Source organism: Pongo abelii, chromosome 5, assembly GCF_028885655.2.
Source record: "Pongo abelii isolate AG06213 chromosome 5, NHGRI_mPonAbe1-v2.0_pri, whole genome shotgun sequence".
NCBI classification, from domain to species: Eukaryota; Metazoa; Chordata; class Mammalia; order Primates; family Hominidae; genus Pongo; species Pongo abelii.
Genome location: NC_071990.2, coordinates 105028641 through 105047515, shown reverse-complemented (window position 1 = coordinate 105047515; position 18875 = coordinate 105028641). Strand labels below are relative to the sequence as shown.

General features: G+C 35.1%; 1 long non-coding RNA gene across 1 annotated transcript in view; it reads right to left on the bottom strand.

The window, feature by feature from the left end:
• Positions 1–15899, bottom strand: part of LOC129060010 (uncharacterized) — a 132890-nt gene extending 116991 nt beyond the window's left edge. Inside the window, exon 1 of the long non-coding RNA XR_008526317.2 lies at positions 15852–15899. This is a non-coding gene — a long non-coding RNA (uncharacterized LOC129060010). The remainder of the gene's footprint in view (positions 1–15851) is intronic.
• Positions 15900–18875: the final 2976 nt, after the last annotated feature.

The following is an 18875-nucleotide window of genomic DNA, read 5'->3' as shown; positions in this document are numbered from 1 at the left end:
GGAAGGACTTTAAACAAAACTGTCTAATAATGCATAGAATGAAAGGTAGTGCTAGGCCAGTGGTTTCCTACCACTTAACTCTAGCCATGGGACTCTAGCAAAGTAAAAGTCCACCATATAAAATAGACCAGTAAGTGCTGCTCTGGTGGATGTAGGGGTAGTGACATCAAAACCACTTGATGTCTCCTTTTCCTTTTTTACTTCATTATGCAGCAGCACTTAATTTCCCTCAGAACTAAACTCTGTTAATTCAGAGACTGGTTGCAAAACAATTATCCCCAATTTACAGATTGAGAGTAATCTGAGCCCAAGAGATGTTAAGTAAGTGGTTGCCCCATATCCTTATTAACCATCATTTTCCAGACAGTTAGATGTGCTCAAGGAATTTTAATTCCATACTGTGTCTAAGACCTGTTTTATAACGGAAAGAGCTATGTTGGCCAAAGCTTCTTGGATGATGCTTGTATAAAATTTATACATTGAACACTTCTTATCAAAATAAAGGAATGTATTCAAAATTTGTATTTCACAAATTGCGTAAAGTATTATATCATTTTAACTATTAATATATCACTTGGAATGGTGACAGGTCTTACATGGCCTGTGCAACCTCAATGAGATGACAAGATCAAGCAATGGTTAGTCAGAGAAGATTCATCTGCACAGACAAATTCTGCAGAAAGTGTAGGAGGTGCTGGCGGGCCTAGTAAGGGTTTTGGTTACATTTTTTAGTACTATGCAATACATTGATATATTGAGTGTAATGGGAACTAGATTTCTCACTATTAGAGAAGGGGCAAACAGATATGGAAAGGGTAAAGAATTTTTAAAAGCCTATAGTATTGAATTAAAATCACAGGTGTAGATGTGAACTCACATTATACACACATACACACACACGTATGCACATATATACTATATGTAAAGACACAACTAATACATGACCTGATCCTGGATTTGATCTGACACTAGAAGGGAGAGTGTTTATAAGGCAAATATAGAATATGTTACAAAATTGTGGAATCTGGATAGAGTCCATGTGAGCCCTTTGTGGTATTCTTGCTAGTTATTTTGTGTTGAAATTATTTTAAAATATTAAATCAGAAAGTTAATATATTATGTGTTTACTTGATTTATTAAACTTCCACATTAAAATCTAAGTTCTCCCTTAAGCTTCCAAATTTAGGTTAAAAATCTAAATAGTCTACTTATAGACTTAATACATTTTAACAACCACTTGTAGTAAGCCTATTTATTAATACAAATCACAATCTGAAATATTTTAAACTGCATTTATGCATTTTGTATGTAATTTATTTTAAAATATATAAATTGACTACTGTAAGAACAAAACACTTCATAAGTATTAATAACTATAATATACTAATATATTTATTCTCAAATGATCCAATATAATATAACACTTGTTAAAATTTCTTCTTAAAATCACCAATTTATATTAGTCGGTTATATATTTTAGTTGGAATTGCCAGAATAACTTACATTAATAAGCCCAAATTTGCCTAAACATTTAACACACTTAAAATCTACACATTTTTCTTTTGCTCTTGGATTACTCATGATGGAAGAAGCTGGCTGCTTTGTGATGAGGAAACAGCCCTGCGAAGAAGCCATTATAGTGAGGAACTAAGAGCTTTAGTGAATAGCCAGTGAGGAACTGAGTTCCTCCAGTGAGGAACATTTGATCTAGTGCTGGTTGAGTCTCCAGATGACTGAATTCCAGCCAATGGCTTGATTGCATCCTCGTGAGACTCTAAACCAGAATCATCTAATTAAGCTGCTCTGATTCCTGCCCTAAGAAATTGGGTGTAATAATAAAGGTTATTTTAAGCTGCTAAACTTTGAGGTAATTTGTTTACGTAACAATAGATAATTAATGTACTTTTCATGCAAATTTTCTGAGTTTGCCTTCTCAGTTCCTATGGCTTACTAAATGACTGAAAGTGGCAGCTTATATGTGACTGAATTTTTGCATTCAATGCTGATAGAATGTACTGAGCCCTATATAAAGTTGCCATATCAGTGACTCCATAATTTGAGGTAGACCACCAGAAATGAAGGCAGTCACGTAATCCCCCTTAGATTCAAACCTAGGTTACTTAATTCTTACTTCTAATAACAAAAGACTGCAAATTTTATCCTGTCTACTTCTATTTACTTGATTGAATTTTGTATTTCTTTGGATGTAAAGTTATATACATTCATTCCCAACAAGGTCTGAACATCTTTGGATTTAAAGGAATCTTGCATTATTTTCATATATTTTCTGCCTAACACACTATTGCTTATTTTAAATTATATTCAGTGACATTCTGAATATCTCTCATGGATTTCTCCATTTAGACACAACTTCTAATATTATTGTGGTTGTATTTCTTTAGTGCAGTCATTTCCTGTCTTATCTCCATGCCTGTATTAACTTCACTTATTCAGCCTATCATGGTTTTCCCTTTTAGCTCTATCACATGATCACTTATCTATTTCTCAAGGCCCAATTCTATAGAACCTTCTTGTTAACTATACTCTCTCAATAGAAGGAGAATTGTTCCTCTGTGTTTCCGAAATCTGTTGCTTGAAAATGAAAAAAAAGCACAAAGTTCTTCATTTTCCTTCTTTTTGTGGCCTGATTTCCAATAATAACGCATGCTGTTAAGAGCAGTCAACGGATTTCACCTCTGCCTACAGTATAATACCTAACAGTGTTTAGGTGGAAAGGATATAACCCCATTGAATTACTTAAATGTTCTATAAACAACAAATTTATTGTTGTTGTTGTGTAAAATTGTGTTAGAATTTGTTGAATAATAGTAGTAACTTGTTTCCTGTGAAACCACTATTATTGTTAAGCTCTAAAGAAAAAATATATATAAATATATCAGAATACTTAGCGCCTAGGCAATGTGAGAATGAAGCTGTGCCACATGCTAATATTGGTAGTAATGATTTCTAATATAAACATTCTTCACTAGATATTCTGCTCATAGCACTAAGTTTATCTGAGCACACAGAACCTAGGAGTGTGTAACTTGTAGTAAACATTTGGTAAAAACATGTTGAACATATGACAATTAATAGCGGCTCAGAGAAGTGCATAATGTAGAGAAATGAACACACACACACACACACAATCATCTTCAAAGTTCTAAAACTGCTCACTATTGAGTGAGATTGGTGAGGAAGTATCTATTAATTAGTTCTCCAGAGTAAAGCTAGGAATCTTGAACTAAAAAAAGAATTTTCCCTTTTACTTTAGCTATAGATTTTTAGAATTGCAAATAGCAACATAGAAAAAAAGTTTTTGTCATTTAACCTGTGAAACATAAACATAATTCATTTTCACTTTTATATGTACATGGGAAATATTTCTGCTTTTATAGATTGATTTTTTTCTTTTATCCAAATATCTCCTGGAGTAGCTTAAAGTAAACATCACATTGACTTCATTAATTTCATGTTATTCCATAATTTGTTTTCTTATTTTCAAGTAGAAAAATTAAAGTTTCACCGCATTTTAAACTCAGTTTTTGCCTACAACTGAAAATTTGCCATTTAGTCAGATATAGCTAGTGTGTAAATAAAACCCAAGCATGTGATTTTGAAACTATGTTAGTAAAGAATGCATTTCAGTTGGGATACATTGGTGGAAAGAAAAGGGAAAGAAAACAAAAATTCTTGGGTCATGGTGTGTACCACAATATTAAAACATTTGATTTACTGCATAATTCTCTTTGGACTATTTTACACAGTGGAAAATGTAGTGTAGTATCTGTTTAGCTCTCTTGATTATTTCATGCAATATAAAGGGTATTTTTCTTTTGATACAAAACTGACAATCTATGGGTAAAATTTCAGCAAACAAAATAAGGTGCTATTTCTATTTACTCTGAAAAGGACAGTATTGAAAAATACTTTGTTTTTGTAGTATAGGTGCTGTGACAGCCTAGATCATAGTGACTATTTACAATATCTTTTTGGTGTTGGGAGAAGTGAAGAAATAAAATTGTCATTTTCTTGGAGTTCTATCTAAGCTTTCATTCCCATGACCAGTATAAAGCATGTTTGTTGGGAACAATCTTTGATTGGAATGAGACACTTGGTCCAATCATAGAAAGATGGATGGCCTAAAGAGTTCTTGCTTCACCAGCTTTCAGAACAAAACCAGTAGCATGTGTGCATTACTTGTCCTTTGTTAAACTTTAAGGAGCTTTGCTCTGGCAATGCATGATACAGTTCTGTTGAAAGTTTTTAACAAGATCACAGTGGGGTCAGTGTGCATCAGAATTTACAGCTAGAGCCCTTGTGTCAGTTATAGAAAACAACTGTCAATGCAAAATATCAGGATGATCTGATAAACATTGTAACACAGAGAGGAGATGCTGACTAATCAAAGTTTCGTTCCATTGTTATGTGGGGAACTTTGATGCACAACTCCTCTAACTTTCTTGTGGTAGAGAATGTAAGAGTACATTTTCATCATGAATATATTTCATCATACCCTTTGTTACAGCTATTTCAGCTTTTCTTTCTTTTCTTTTCTTTTTTTTTTTTTGATGATACTGAGTCTCGCTTTGTCACCCAGCCTGGAGTGCAGTGATGCGATCTTGGCTCACCACAAACTCCGCCTCTTGGGTTCAAGCAATTATCTGCCTCAGCCTCCCGAGTAGCTGGGACTACAGGCGCCCACCACCACGCCTGGCTAATTTTTTTGTATTTTTTTAGTAGAGACGGGGTTTCACCGTGTTAGCCGGGATGGTCTCGATCTCCGGACCTCGTGATCTGCCAGCCTCGGTCTCCCAAAGTGCTGGGATTACAGGCGTGAGCCACTGCACCCGGCTATTTCAGCTTTTCAATTCTACTTCGTCTCCTTACCTCCTATTTTCCCAAACTGCCACTCTGTGAGACCTTCAATAGATGCCTACCTCTCACCAAATAAAAGCTAAACGACTATCTTACGTTATATGGCCTGTTGTGTCTTGTGGTTCTTTATGATTTAGTTTCTATCTACCTTTTTACCCTCACCTCTTATCCCAGGATACCTAGTTAAGCTGTAGGAAGCTGCTCAGAATTGCAGCCTTACATTTTGATACCTCTAACTCTTCATGCATGCTAGTCTTTCTCCCTTTATTGTCTTTAGCTTTACACACTTGAAAAATTCCTATTCATCCTTCAACACACAGTTCTGATGTCATCCCCAACATCACCATCCTTCTCTGTCCAGAACTAGAATCTTTTCTTTAAATATATAATTTCAATTTTATTTTAGATTCATGGGATACATGTGCAGGTTTGTTGCAGGTATATTGCCTGACGCTGAAGTTTGGGATATGAATGATACCATCACTAAGGTAGTGAGCATAGTATCCAATAGTTATAGTTATTTTTTCAACATTTGTCCCTCTCCCTTCCTCCTCAACTAGTCCCCAGTGTCTATTGTTGCCATCTTTATGTCCATGAGTACCTAATGTTTGGCTCTCATTTATAAGTGTGAACATGTGGTATTTGGTTTTCTGTTTCTGCATTAATTTGCTTTGGATAATGGCCTCCAGCTGCACCTATGTTTCTGTAAAGGACATGATTTCATTGTTTTTCATGGCTGCATAGTATTCCACAGTGTATTTGTACTAGGTTTTCTTTATCCAATCAATCATTGATGGAAATTTGGGTTTATTCCATGTCTTTGTTATTGTAAATAGTGCTGCAATGAACATATAGGTGCATGTGTCTTTTTGATAGAATAATTAATTTTCTTATGGACATACATCCAGAAAGAGTATTGCTGGGTCAAATGGTTGTTCTGTTTTAAGTTCTCCAAGAAATCTCCAAACTGCTTTCCACAGTGGCTTAACTTATTTACATTCCCATCAGCAGTGTATAAGCATTCCCTTTTATCTACAGCCTCACCAACATCTATTGCTTTTTAACTTTTTAATAATAGCCATTTCGACTGTTGTAAGAAGGCTTCTCATTTTAGTTTTGATTTGCATCTTTCTGATGGTTAGTACTGTTGAACATTTTTTCATATGTTTTTTGGCCATTTGTATATCTTCTTTTGAGAAGTGTCTGTTCATGTCTTTTGCTCACTTTTTAATGGGATTATTTGTTTTTTGCTTGTTGAATTATTTACATATCTTACAGATTCTGGATATTAGACCTTTGTCAGATGCGTACTTGCAAATATTCTCTCCCATTATGTTAGTGTTGGTTGTCTGTTTATCGATTTTCTTTGGCTTTGCAGAAGCTCATTAGTTTAATTAGATCTCAGTTGTTAATATTTGTTTTGGTTGCAATTGCTTTTGAGGACTTAGCAATCGATGTCCAGAATGGGGTTTCCTGGTTTCTTTCTAGGATTATTATAGTTTGAGGTCTTATATTTAAATCCTTAATCCATCTTCGGTTAATTTTTGTATAATTTTGAAAGTTAGGGTTTGAGTTTCATTCTTCTGCATATAGCTAGTCAGCTATTCCAGCAACATTTGTTGAATAGGGAATCCTTTCCCCATTGCTTATTTTTGTCATCTTTGTCAAGATCAGATGACTGTAGGTGTGTGGCGGCTTTATTTCTGGGTTCTTTACTCTGTTCCATTGGTCAATGTGTCTGTTTTTATACCAGTACCATGCTGTTTTGGTTACTATTGCCTTATAGTATAGTTTGAAATCAGGTAATGTAGTGCCTCTGGTTTTGCTCTTTTTGCTTAGGAATGCTCTGTCTATTTGGGCTTTTTTTGGTTCTATATGAATTTTAGAATTTTTTTTCTAATTCTGTGAAAAATGACATTGATAGTTTGATAGGAATGGTATTGAATCTGTAGATTAGTTTGGCAGTATGGATATTTTAATAATATTAACTCTTCTTACCCATGAGCATGGCATATTTTTCCATTTGCTCAGATTCTCTTATTTCTTTCAGTAGTGTTCTATAGTTCTTGCAGAGATCTTTCATATCCTTGGTTAGACATATCTGTAGGCATTTTATTTTTGTGGCTATCATAAATGGGGTTGTGTTCTTGATTTGGCCCTTAGCTTGAACATTATTTATGTGTAGAAATGCTATTAATTTTTGTATGTTGATTTTGTATTCTGAAACTTCATTGAAATTGTTTATCAGTTCCCAGAGCCCTTTGGCAGAGACTTTAGGGCTTTCTAGGTATAGAATCATATAATCAATGGAGAGAGTATAGCTTCTTCTTTTCCTTTGGATGCACTTTATTTCTTTTTCTTGGCTGATTGCTCTGGCAAGGACTACTAGTACAATGTTGAAGAGTAGTGGTGAGTGGGCACCCTTGTCTTGTTCCAGTTCCAAAGGGGAATGCTTCTAACTTTTGTCCATTCAGTATGATGTTGGCTATGAGTTTGTCATGGATGGCTCTTATTATTTTGAAGTATGTTCCTTCAATGCCTAGTTTGTCGAGGGTTTTTATCATGAAGGAATGCTGGACTTTATTGAAGGCCTTTTTTACCTCTACTGAGATAGTCATATAGTTTTTGTTTCTAATTCTCTTTATGTGGTGGATCACATGTGTTGATTTGCATTATGTTGAACCAAACTTCTATCTCAGGAATGAAGCCTACTTGATCATGGTGAATTAACTTTGTGATGTGCTGCTGGACTCAGTTTGTTAGTATTTTGTTGCAGATTTTTGCATCTATGTCCATCAGGGATATTGGCCTATAACTTTATTTTTTATTGTCTGCCAGTTTTTGGTATCAGGGTGATGCTGGCTTTGTAAAATGTGTTAGGGAGAATTCTCTCCTCCTTGATTTTTTGGAATAGTTTCAGTAGAATTGGTACCAGCTTTTATTTGTACATATGGTAGAATAAGGCTGTGAATTTATCTGGTCTAGGGCTTTTTTGGTTGGTAGTTTTTTATTACTGATTCAATTTTGGAACTCATTGTTGGTCTGTTCAGGGTTTTAGAACTAATGTCATATATATGTGTGTGTATATATATTTGCCGAACTATCTTTCTCAACTTGTATAATCCTTGAGTCTTATCCATTTTTTTGCATCCTATGTATAACACCTAAGGATAGTCCCTGAACATACTAGATATTTAATAATTGTGACTGAATTAAAAAGTACAGAGCATTTTACTACATCTCCTTGGTGGCTGTGTTTCTCCCGGCTAGCAAGCTATAATAAGAATCTATTTATACAATTTAATATTCTTTCATTTCCAGTCTTCTAATGGTCTATCATTTTCATTCTTTTTTTCCTGAATTATATGAACTACATCACTGTCACAGCATATCTCCCTAATCAGAAAATCAGATATCTTACAATACGCCCTATTGAAGAAAACCTCAATACCAGGAAGGAATTTTAAATGACCCCTAGCTACTATAACTGTTGCTCCAAAGTCCATTTGTAACCCATGTAAATATTGTCTATCAAATCGTTAAGGAGTAAAGATCTGAGCTATTTTGAACAGGGGTAATCTTACAAAGGAAGTATTGCAGTATCCATTTCCTTACATATTATTTTCAGCATTAATTGAATTTAAAAGTGTTTATTCTTCTCTCCAAAAAGTAATACAAAAAAATACCTCCTATTTTCCCAATATGGTCAGAGCACTAAGGCAACTAACTAGGTAGGCAGGAGAACATAGAGGGAACAGAATGGAGAGCAAAGGAAAGCCACAGGCCACCAAAATATGAAGAGAAGCAATTTCTTGGTAGTTGGTAAACAGCAGGTTTTAGGATTTGGCAGATTATAAAAAGCTACTTCTTTTAAATGCAATTGATTAAAAAATGTATTTAAAGTAGACTTCATACAAACTTATGAGCCAAGACTAAGTATTTTCCCAAATAACAATAAAAGCTAGGTTTAAGTAATTAATACTCTATCAAAGGAAAAAGTAGAGTATGACAAATAGAAAAATATACTCAGAATAAAAAAAAGGAATATAAATCAGGATTATTCAAGGCTTTTTCCAATCCTAAATTTCGAATTAGAAATTTATAACAGATTACCCTGGGTAGACTGCATAGTCTGCTAAATATATTTATGCCCATAGGAACTACATAGTTTGAGTTCAAGGCACTCTCAAGTTAATGTGTTTGTATTACTGCGAGAAGAATTCCTCTGTTAGCTTGTGTTTGCTTATCTTCAACAAGTTTTGTTCTTGGTTTACATACTCACTATAGAAGATACAGAACGAGCCATAATGTGAAAATATAGATGATATTGTTTTGCTCTTTGTCTCTACCCAAATCTCATCTTGAATTGTAATCCCCACATTTCAAGGGAGGGATCTGTAATACCCATGTGTCAAAGGAGGGAGGTGATTGGATCATAGGGATGATTTCCCCCATGCTGTTCTCATGATAGTGAGTGGGTTCTCATGAGATCTGATGGTTTTATAGGCATCTGTCATATCCCCTGCTTGCACTTCTCTCTCCTGCTGCCTTAAGAAGAAAGTTTCTGCTTCCCCTTCCGCCATGATTGTAAGTTTCTGGAGGCCTCCCCAGTCATGTGTAACTGTGAGTCAATTAAACCCCTTTCTTTTATAGATTGCCTAGTCTTGGGTATTTCTTTATAGCAGTGTGAAAATGGACTAGTAAAAGAAATTAGTACTGCAGATGGTGGGGCACTGCTGGAAAGATACTTGAAAGTGTGGAAGCAACTTTGGAACTGGGTAATGGGCAGAAGTTGAAACAGTTTGCAGAGCTCAGAAGAAGACAGGAATAAGTGGGGCAGTTTTGAACTTCCTAGAGACTTGTTGAATGGTTTTGACCAAAATGCTGATAGTGATGTGAACAATGAAGTCCAGGCTGAGGTGGTCTCAGATGGAGATGAGGAACTTATTGGGAACTGGAGTAAAGGTCACTCATGCTATGCTTTAGCAAAGAGACTGGTGGCATTTTGCCCCTGCTGTAGAGATCTGTGGAACTTTGAGAGAGATGATTTAAGGTATCTGGTAAAATGAAAACTGTTGAATTTGGGAGAGATGATTTAGGGTACCTGGTAAAAGAAATTTCTAAGCAGCAAATCATTCAATATGTGACCTGGACTATTTTGAAAGCATTCAGTTTTATGCATACCCAAATAAATGGTTTGAAATTGGAACTTTATATTGAAAAGGGAAGCAAAGAATAAAAGTTGGGGAAATTTGCAGCCTGACGATGTAATAGAAGAAAAATAACACATTTTCTGGGGAGAAATTCAAGCTGGTTGCAGAAATTTGCATAAGTAACAAGGAGCCAAATGTTAATCACCAAAACAATAGGGAAAATGTCTCCAGGGAATGTCAGAGAACTTGGTGGCAGCCCCTCCCATCACAGTCCCAGAGGCCTAGGAAGAAAATAGGTTTTGTGAGCCAGGACCAGGGCCCCACTGTTCTGGGCACCTTGGACATGGTGCCCTGAGTCCAGCTGCTTCAGCTCCAGTCATGGCCAAAAGGGGCCAAGGTACAGCTTGGACCATTGCTTCAGAGGGTCCAAACCCCAATCCTTGGCAGCTTTCATGTGGTGTTGGGCCTGCAGTGTACAGAAGTCAAGAATTGAGGTTTGGGAACCTCTGTCTAGATTTCAGAGGATGTATGGAAATGCAAGGATGTTCAGGCAGAAGTCTGCTGCAGGGGTGAAGCCCTCATAGAGAACCTCTACTAAGGTGGTGCAAAGGGGAAAGTGGGGTTGGAGCCCCAACACAGAGTCCCCACTGGGGCAATTCCTAGTGGAGCTGTGAGAAGAGGGCCACCATCCTCCAGACCCCATAGTGGTAGATCCACTGACAGCTTGCACCATGCCCCTGTAAAAGCCGCAGACACTCAATGCCAGCCTGTGAAGGAGCTGCCCAAGGCTGTGAGAGCCCACCCCTTGTATCAGCATGTCCTGGATGTGAGACATGGAATCAAAGGAGAATATTTTGGAGGTTTAATATTTAATGAGTGTCCCGCTGGATTTTAGACTTGCATGGGGCCTGTAGCTGCTTTATTTTGGCCAATCTCTCCCATTTGGAATGACAGCATTTATCCAATGCCTGTACCTCCATTGTATCTTGAAAGTAACTAACTTACTTTTAATTTTACAGGCTCCTAGATGGAAGGGAATTCACTTATTTCAGATGAGATTTTGGATGTGGACTTTTAAGTTAATGCTGGAATGAGTTAAGACTAGGGAACTGTAGGAAGGCATTATTGATTTTGAAATGTGAAAAGACAGGAGATTTGGGACGGGCCAGGGGTGAAATGATATGGTGTGGCTCTGAAACCCTATCCCCACCCAAATCTCATCTCAGATTTTAATCCACATGTGTGGAGGAATAGAGGTGATTGAATCATGGGGGTGGTCTCCCCATGCTGTTCTTGTGACAGTGAGCGAGTTCTCATGAGATGTGGTGGTTTTATAAGTATCTGGCATTTCCCCTGCTTGCACTTCTCTCTCCTGTCACCTCATTCTTCACAATAAAGGTGCCTGATTCCCCATCTGCCATGATTGTAAGTTTCCTGAGGCCTCTACAGCCATGCAGAAGTGTGAGTCAATTAAACCTCTGTCCTTTGTAAATTATTCAACCTTTCATAGCAGTGTGAAAATGGGCTAATACAGTAGAAAAATACCACAAAATTAATAAAAGCATCAAACCAACCAAAACATATAGTTTAGAGACTTTGGGTGTAGCAACAGGCATGTTGACATGTGTTCTGAATGTGTCACTGCATACAGCATGTGGTTATTATTAATATGCATCCTCCTGAAACCATCAAATGGTTAATGTGGTTCATCAAACACAACAAAAACAGAAATTTCAAAACAGAAATTTGTAATGCTTCTACCAAGGAATTAAAATAAATAAGTATTTTCATGATTAAATGGGCAAACCCCAGGTGTTTTTCAAAAACAATGTTTTTAAAAGGATGTTTTGTACAACATTATCACATTAGAATAGTTTTCTCTGCTTAAAAACATCAAATCACCAAATACTTGGAAAATTATACTGAAATTGTCTGCAAATTGTTCCAGTTTTACATGTAGAGTCTAAGAAAATAGATCTAATTTCTCATTCAAAATGTTACCCCATGAAGAAAGTCTTTGCTGTCTTTCAAGTCTTCTTTTGTCTTATAAAAACAGTCCTACTTTCTTGAATTCTCTCATTATGTGGTTGAAAGCTTCTCATTTTGACACTCATCTGAAAACTCCAGTTAGTCATTTTTCCTCTTAAGTATTCTAATTATTTTCAGTGACTTTAATTATCATTTTTTGGCAAATGGCTACAAAATAACAAAAAAAGCACTTTTCTATTTTCCAGAATTTTAATGATATGAATTTATTTCAAGAAATAAATAGAACTCTGAAGAAGCTCTAATTTAACATTTTTCTCTATGCCCTGATTCACTTCTACTGTTTTCTTAGCCCCATCTTGCATTGTGTTTTTTGTTTTACAGTCTAAGCACAGAGGTACATTTGGAGAAGCAGTTGGTTGAAACCTGGTAAGAAGTAAGTTGAAATATGTTGAACAATCCAGTCCCAGGACACTCTAGAATGCAACTTTTGTAGAATGCTGATGACCTTGTGAATTAACCGGAAGCATCAAAGAAAGAGGTTATATTGTGTACATTCAAAATTCGGAAGATAGAGCCATCTTCTATTGTGAAACAATGGCTTTTGTTCATCCGTGTCTGTGTTATAGTGGATTCTTAAGTTTGATGAGGTGAGACTATTTAATTTAATTCTGGGTACAGCACATTGGATCCTAATGAGCTGAGTTTTCCCTATTGCCTAATTCACTTCTTCTATAGCTAGGTGCATAGGAAGGCCACTAGAAATCCATTAGATTGGAAAGCTAAAAAACGGGTCCCATGTGACTGAAGAGAGAGAAAATACCTCACTTGTGGAGTTAGAACTAAGTTCCTGGCTCACTGAAGGAAAATAATAAAGAAACAGTAAGTATTTATTTACAATTTAATTTTTTGACCCAAACTTTAGGTGTTTTTATTAAAACTGAAAAAATATCCATATGAATAAAATGCCAGTTCTGTCCATTTGTCTATCATTGCACCAAAAAAAGTTTATGTAGATTTTCACCAAATTTGGAGGTTAGTTTTAGAGTGACTTAATTTAAAATATAGCCTGTACAACATATTCAATATTTACATGGGGTTGCAGAATAGCACATTTTGCACAGCCCATGCATGGCACAGAGTAAGCTCTCACTTTCTAGTCACTAAGTGCTAGCTCTTTCATCATCATTATCTACACCATACCTACGGTTTACAAATTCAACTTGGATTTTTGACTGTTTTACTAACCACACAACCTCCTCCACTGTCTTTTGAAGCTTTTCTGTTGGAGCAAAATCTGTGAGTAAAACCTTACTCAGATTTTATGAAGTAATTGTCACTTTCACTTATATTTTCTGGGTAAGGAAGTGGTGTCAGGGCAGGGGTAGTTTGAAAAGAAGTAGAGGAAACAACATTCTCTCAAATCTTACTGCTCATATTCTAGCATCCTCACAGCCACACATGCATGCACTAAGAACTTTGTCAGAAAACAAAAATCTGATTTTGGTTTATTTCTTCCTCTCATGTTGTGAAAAACAAATCGATTACCCAGATCTGCAGCAAAATGATTGCAAAATTGTTATTCATATACATTATCTTCCATCTCATAGTGAACTTGAGTCAGAAGCATGAGGCAACATAAATGTTGCTAATGAAAAAATAATTCATAAGCTTAACATCTTTATTTCTGTTTAGTCATAGAATAAAAGATTCCACCTATGCCACAGGCTTTTCCAGGACCTCTTCTCCTGTACATAAGGTGTAATATTTGTTTATTCTATGTTGGAACATACACAAATCTAGTAGGCTTCACTAACCTGGCACTCTCAGTCTTCTCTATTTCAGAAATGTGCCTATTATCTTGTCCCAGTTTTATTTCTTTTTCCATCACAATTTTCCTAATACTTAAACTATTTATAAAAGCTATGATTTATAATTTTTGCAAGAAGACAGCATCTGTGTTTGACAATCATACTCTTTTATGATGTTTAAATATGCAGAGCAAACAAACATCCCCTTCCTCTCCCCTGCAACTTTAAAATTAAGCCACATATAATGTGCTTACAATTGGCTGGTATATTCTTTGTTGTAATAATAATTTTTCAATAATAATTCCAGAATATTTTAAATTCAAATGGCATTTATAATTCTAGCAGTTCATCACTTAGAAAAATCTATTGCCACTAATTCTAAGAGACATTATAACCATTCAGTATCATAAACATGACTGTAAGTTCATAAAGTCTATAGGACATAAATAGGAAGCAATTGAGAAAAAGGAAACCGATGGAATGGAAATTACAAGCAAGAACCAGTTGTAATTAAGATACTGTAAAAATAGCCAATTAGATAAAAGATCTTTCCATCTGACAGTAGAAGCCAAAACATTTATGAACATTCTCATCAACTAAAAGTGGAAAGGGCATTATAGCCATAAGGAAGAAATACATTTATGGAAATGATTAAGGACAAGTATGTACAAAACAAAAATAGTTAAGGTTAATTACATTGACAATATCAAGCAGTGAGTGCCCAAATTTTAACTCTATGGTAAATACTACCTCTGAATTCTCTACTACTGTGAATACTCATAAATGAATTTGATAAACACGTTTATAGTTTATTAGGTTTATTTTTTATTCTTTTGCTTGTTTGGCAGTAAGTCTTTTTGTTCAATTTACTATTGGACACCTGATATTTTATTTCTGTAATTTCTTTTTAGATCTCATTTTCAGGCATACCTATAAGAAAACACAGCATGGTAAATTTGGCATCTAAGAGCTATTCTTATCCATCTGTTTTCTTTAAAGTTGTAGACTTTTAAGGTGCTGCAACTCATTTAGTGCATTTTGAAAATGCAATCTTCTAGTTATACTACTAGTTATGTTAGCACACTGCATATGTTTGTATAGTGTATTACCATGGTTTTCAAATTCGTAGTCTCACTTGATGTTCACAAGATCCCTTTGGGTAAGCAGAACACGTGTTGTTATCATTGTTTGACACAAAAGTAAGATACAAAAAAAGAAAGTGTTTTGCCTGGGAATTCATAACAAATTATCCATTGGCAGGACTGTACTTAGAATCTATATCTTCTCTATTTTATTCAGTATCCTTAGCATACCATTGCTTTGTCATATTTTTTCATGCTTTATTATTCATTTCAAACATTTATTTAATTCAAAATAACTTACAGGAAATTGAGCAGTGGCACATAGTCTACTATCAAAGATACATAATACACTTTTTGCATTATGCTACTAAAATTTATTTCTTTAAAAAATTCCAGAACCTCTGTATTTATGTGCTAGGGGCATAGTACTATGTTTCATTTTATCGAGTTTTCTTCTTAATGTATACACTTCAAAAGAGTAGAGCCTCTAAGATTTTTAGTGCCTTGTAAGTTTTACAGAAACTTTTACGGTTATTTCTGACCTCTGACTCATGGAGAATTATTTTCTGCTATAGTTTACTTTATCTATATTTTACTTTGAACTCTTATGAAACACTTGAAGAACCCACAATAAAAAACACATGAAATGTGAGTAATAAACCCCAAGTCCACATAGGAAATACAAGTTTTAGGAATAAAGAAAATAATATCAACAGCAACACTTACTTAGCATTTACTATGAATGAGTTACTTTTCCAAGTACTTTATGTGAGAGACTGCATTGTTACTATGGTTAAGCAGTGACTTTTCTTACAACACAAGTAAAACAAAGCGAGATATAAATAGAAAGGAAAGGAAGGGAAAGTATAAAAGAAGGGAAGAAGAGAAAGAGAAAGAGAAAAAGAGAAAGAGAATAAATGATGCTAAGTATATGAGCTTACCATGTATTAGGCTTTCAATGTACCAATTTACCATATTTGAAGGTTTACATGCATTAACTTATGTTATTGTCACAATAGCTCTGTTGGGTAAGTTCTATTGATGACCTCATTTCAGATAGGAGGAAACAGGCACAGAATGAAGTAACTTGGCCTAGGGTACACAGCCATGAGTTTTATCGCTGGGATTCCTACCCATGAATCTAGCTCCAGGAATTGAAGGATTAACTATTTATTTAGTTGTACTATCTCTGCATTGGAAAATTATTCTTCCAGAAAGTAAAAAACAAAACAAAACAAACAAAATTCCTCAGGAAACAATTTTTTCCTTACACGATTTACTCATACAGATATTAAGCGGGACCTTGGATAAACAAGTAGGCCAAGTTCTCAGTTACAGTTTACTTGGAGTAGGCAATATTTCCATGATTGTTAATTAAAGTCATGAAAAGCATTTGAAGTCAAAATTCAAATTAGTAAGGAAAATTCTTTAAAGGGTTCTCTAGAGTTAATCAGGAGGAATAAAAGGAAAAATTCTTGGCTTCAAATGCCCCTTCTTCAAGCCATTGAGCTAGAAAAAAAAAAAAAAATGTATGTAGGTGGCAGGTATAAGACTAGAGACAGAATATAGTTTTGGTTTCCTGCCTCTGAATATTAAAAGTTATCATTATACATTATTGCATTATTGGTATTTCATATAGACTGTGGTTAAATTTAACTTGTGACATTGCTTTTTAACACATACAGAGAGAACTTAAGAAGGAGTTAGGTATCATTGCACTATGCCAGCATATATCACCTGTATGTAACTCTAGGCTTGTCTGTCTTCTATTGGGTAATTTCTCCACCGCAATAAATCGGGAGGCCAAGTGTTGTACTGGTAAGTCACATGAGACAGCTAACCAAGACAGCTTAACTTTTCCCTCAGCTTGACTATACTTTAGACAGAATTCTTTCTAATTATAGACCCCGACCTCCCTTTACAGAGCATTCACATTAGAAAACTTGTAAATTCTTTCTCTGCTTCTTTGAGATTTAAATCTTCTACATCCCAGGAATGTCTTTCTTAAGGACCTGGGAGTCATTCCTATAATATGTAGTCATTAGGAGAGCTAGCACACCACTATTTCCCAGTGTCTGGGAGTATAGGATCCTAACTTCTCAAAGCAGCAATTAGCAATCACAAATGGCCTAATCACATTGTCCAGCTTTGCCCCTACAGTTCTGCAACATTTTTTTAGTAGCTCACACCAGTACTTAAAAACTCTCTTTCCTTTTGTTTCAGGGAGTTTAGTTCAATCTTATTTTCCTATTGCAATAGTCTTGAATACAATCCTCCATGCCTATTTAACTGCATATAGTGAAATTATTATTTAACAGCTTAGTTCCACTTCAGACGTATTGAGTTGCTTTTCTTCATCTTTCAGGAGGAAAGACATCATAGAAGTTGTAACTCAGACAGAGAAGGGTCTTCCTCTAAGTCCATGCTGTGGAGGCTGGGCCACTGCAGTATATTTCAGGCAGTGCTTCATGAAAACCTAAGACTTGAAGAAAACTGGTCCTTGTTTCCACAGTAAATGTTACAAGTGAAGTTGGGCTTTAAGGATATTTTATAAGAATTTTGAGAATTTTTCACATTTGTGTCTTAAAAGGATGTGTTTTTTCCTTAACTCCAGTTTCTTTTCTTCCCTTCTAACATTATATTACATTCATATTATTCTGTGGCATACATTTGTTTCCAAAAGCAATCCATGGTATTATCAGAAAGAAAAAATTGTTTTCTTACCTGAGTGAAGTTTTACTATATCCTTTATTGTTATTCAGGTATGGAACAATATAAACTAATTTTAGAATTTTTTTATCATCACAATCTCCTATTTGAAATAAAAAACCATTATAATTCATTGCAAAGACTATCATTATGACAAATAACCCTCTCTCTTTAACTGATTACAAATTTCGTTTTATCACTATTTTTTATAACTACCATTACTACTATTATACTTTACTACTGGGCAATGTTCCATGTCTATTTTTTGAAACCTAGAGATTCAAATGTTTAGAAATCCCTTGACTCAAAGGGCAAATAAAACTAAAAACTACAAATGCCATTCTATTTATTAGCACCTTAGGCATGGAAAGAAAATATTAAATACTGTGAAATATTTCTAGGTAATGTCCTAAAGCAAGACAATATCTCAGTATAGCAAACTATTTTTATGTTTCATAAACATTTAAGTAAACAAACATTTTCATTCATGTTTCATTATGAAACATTCATGTTTTGTAAACATTTAAGTAAAAAATTCCAGTGACTGAAAGTGGTTTCTACATTGGTCTTTACTTCCAAAGATTTATATTTATTATTTATCCCATCCAGAGCTCATCTTCAGGCCATGAAGTCCTACACTCTATCTCCCTCGCAACCTCCGCCGTCCCTGAGCTATCCTGTGGTTCTTTTCACTTTTCCCTTGGTCCAGAATCTTATCATCACAGTTTCACATCACAGACTCTTCCTTCCTCTTTCTCTCTGCTGTGATGAAATTGCTCTGCTGCCTGAGCTGTGTGAATGAGTTTGTGAGATTGAGCTGGCCTACTCTGCTTTTACCAGCTTCTTCTTTCCTTTTTCTTTTTCTTTTATTTTTGCTATCTTATGAGCGATATTAGTCAGGTAGTATCCCCATGGTGGAGCAAGACCATGTTAGAGTGGGGGTGACTAGAGAAGGAGAATTTGAAGGACAGGCTACTGAACAGAAAAACAGGAGACATTTCCTACCACCCTCCCAGCACTTCCCGGTGGTCTAGTATGATCAAATTTTCTCCCACTGATTTTATTGGCTACATAGACTTCTACTATAAAGATATTTGATAATTTATCTAATCCTTACACTATTGTTGAATATTTAGGCTTGTCCAATCAGTTATTTTTAAACACAGTGTGGATGGAGTCATTGTAATGAAATTGTAAGCCTTTCCCTAATTTTCTTATTTTTTCTAAAACAAAATAAATGAGGGCATGCTATATCT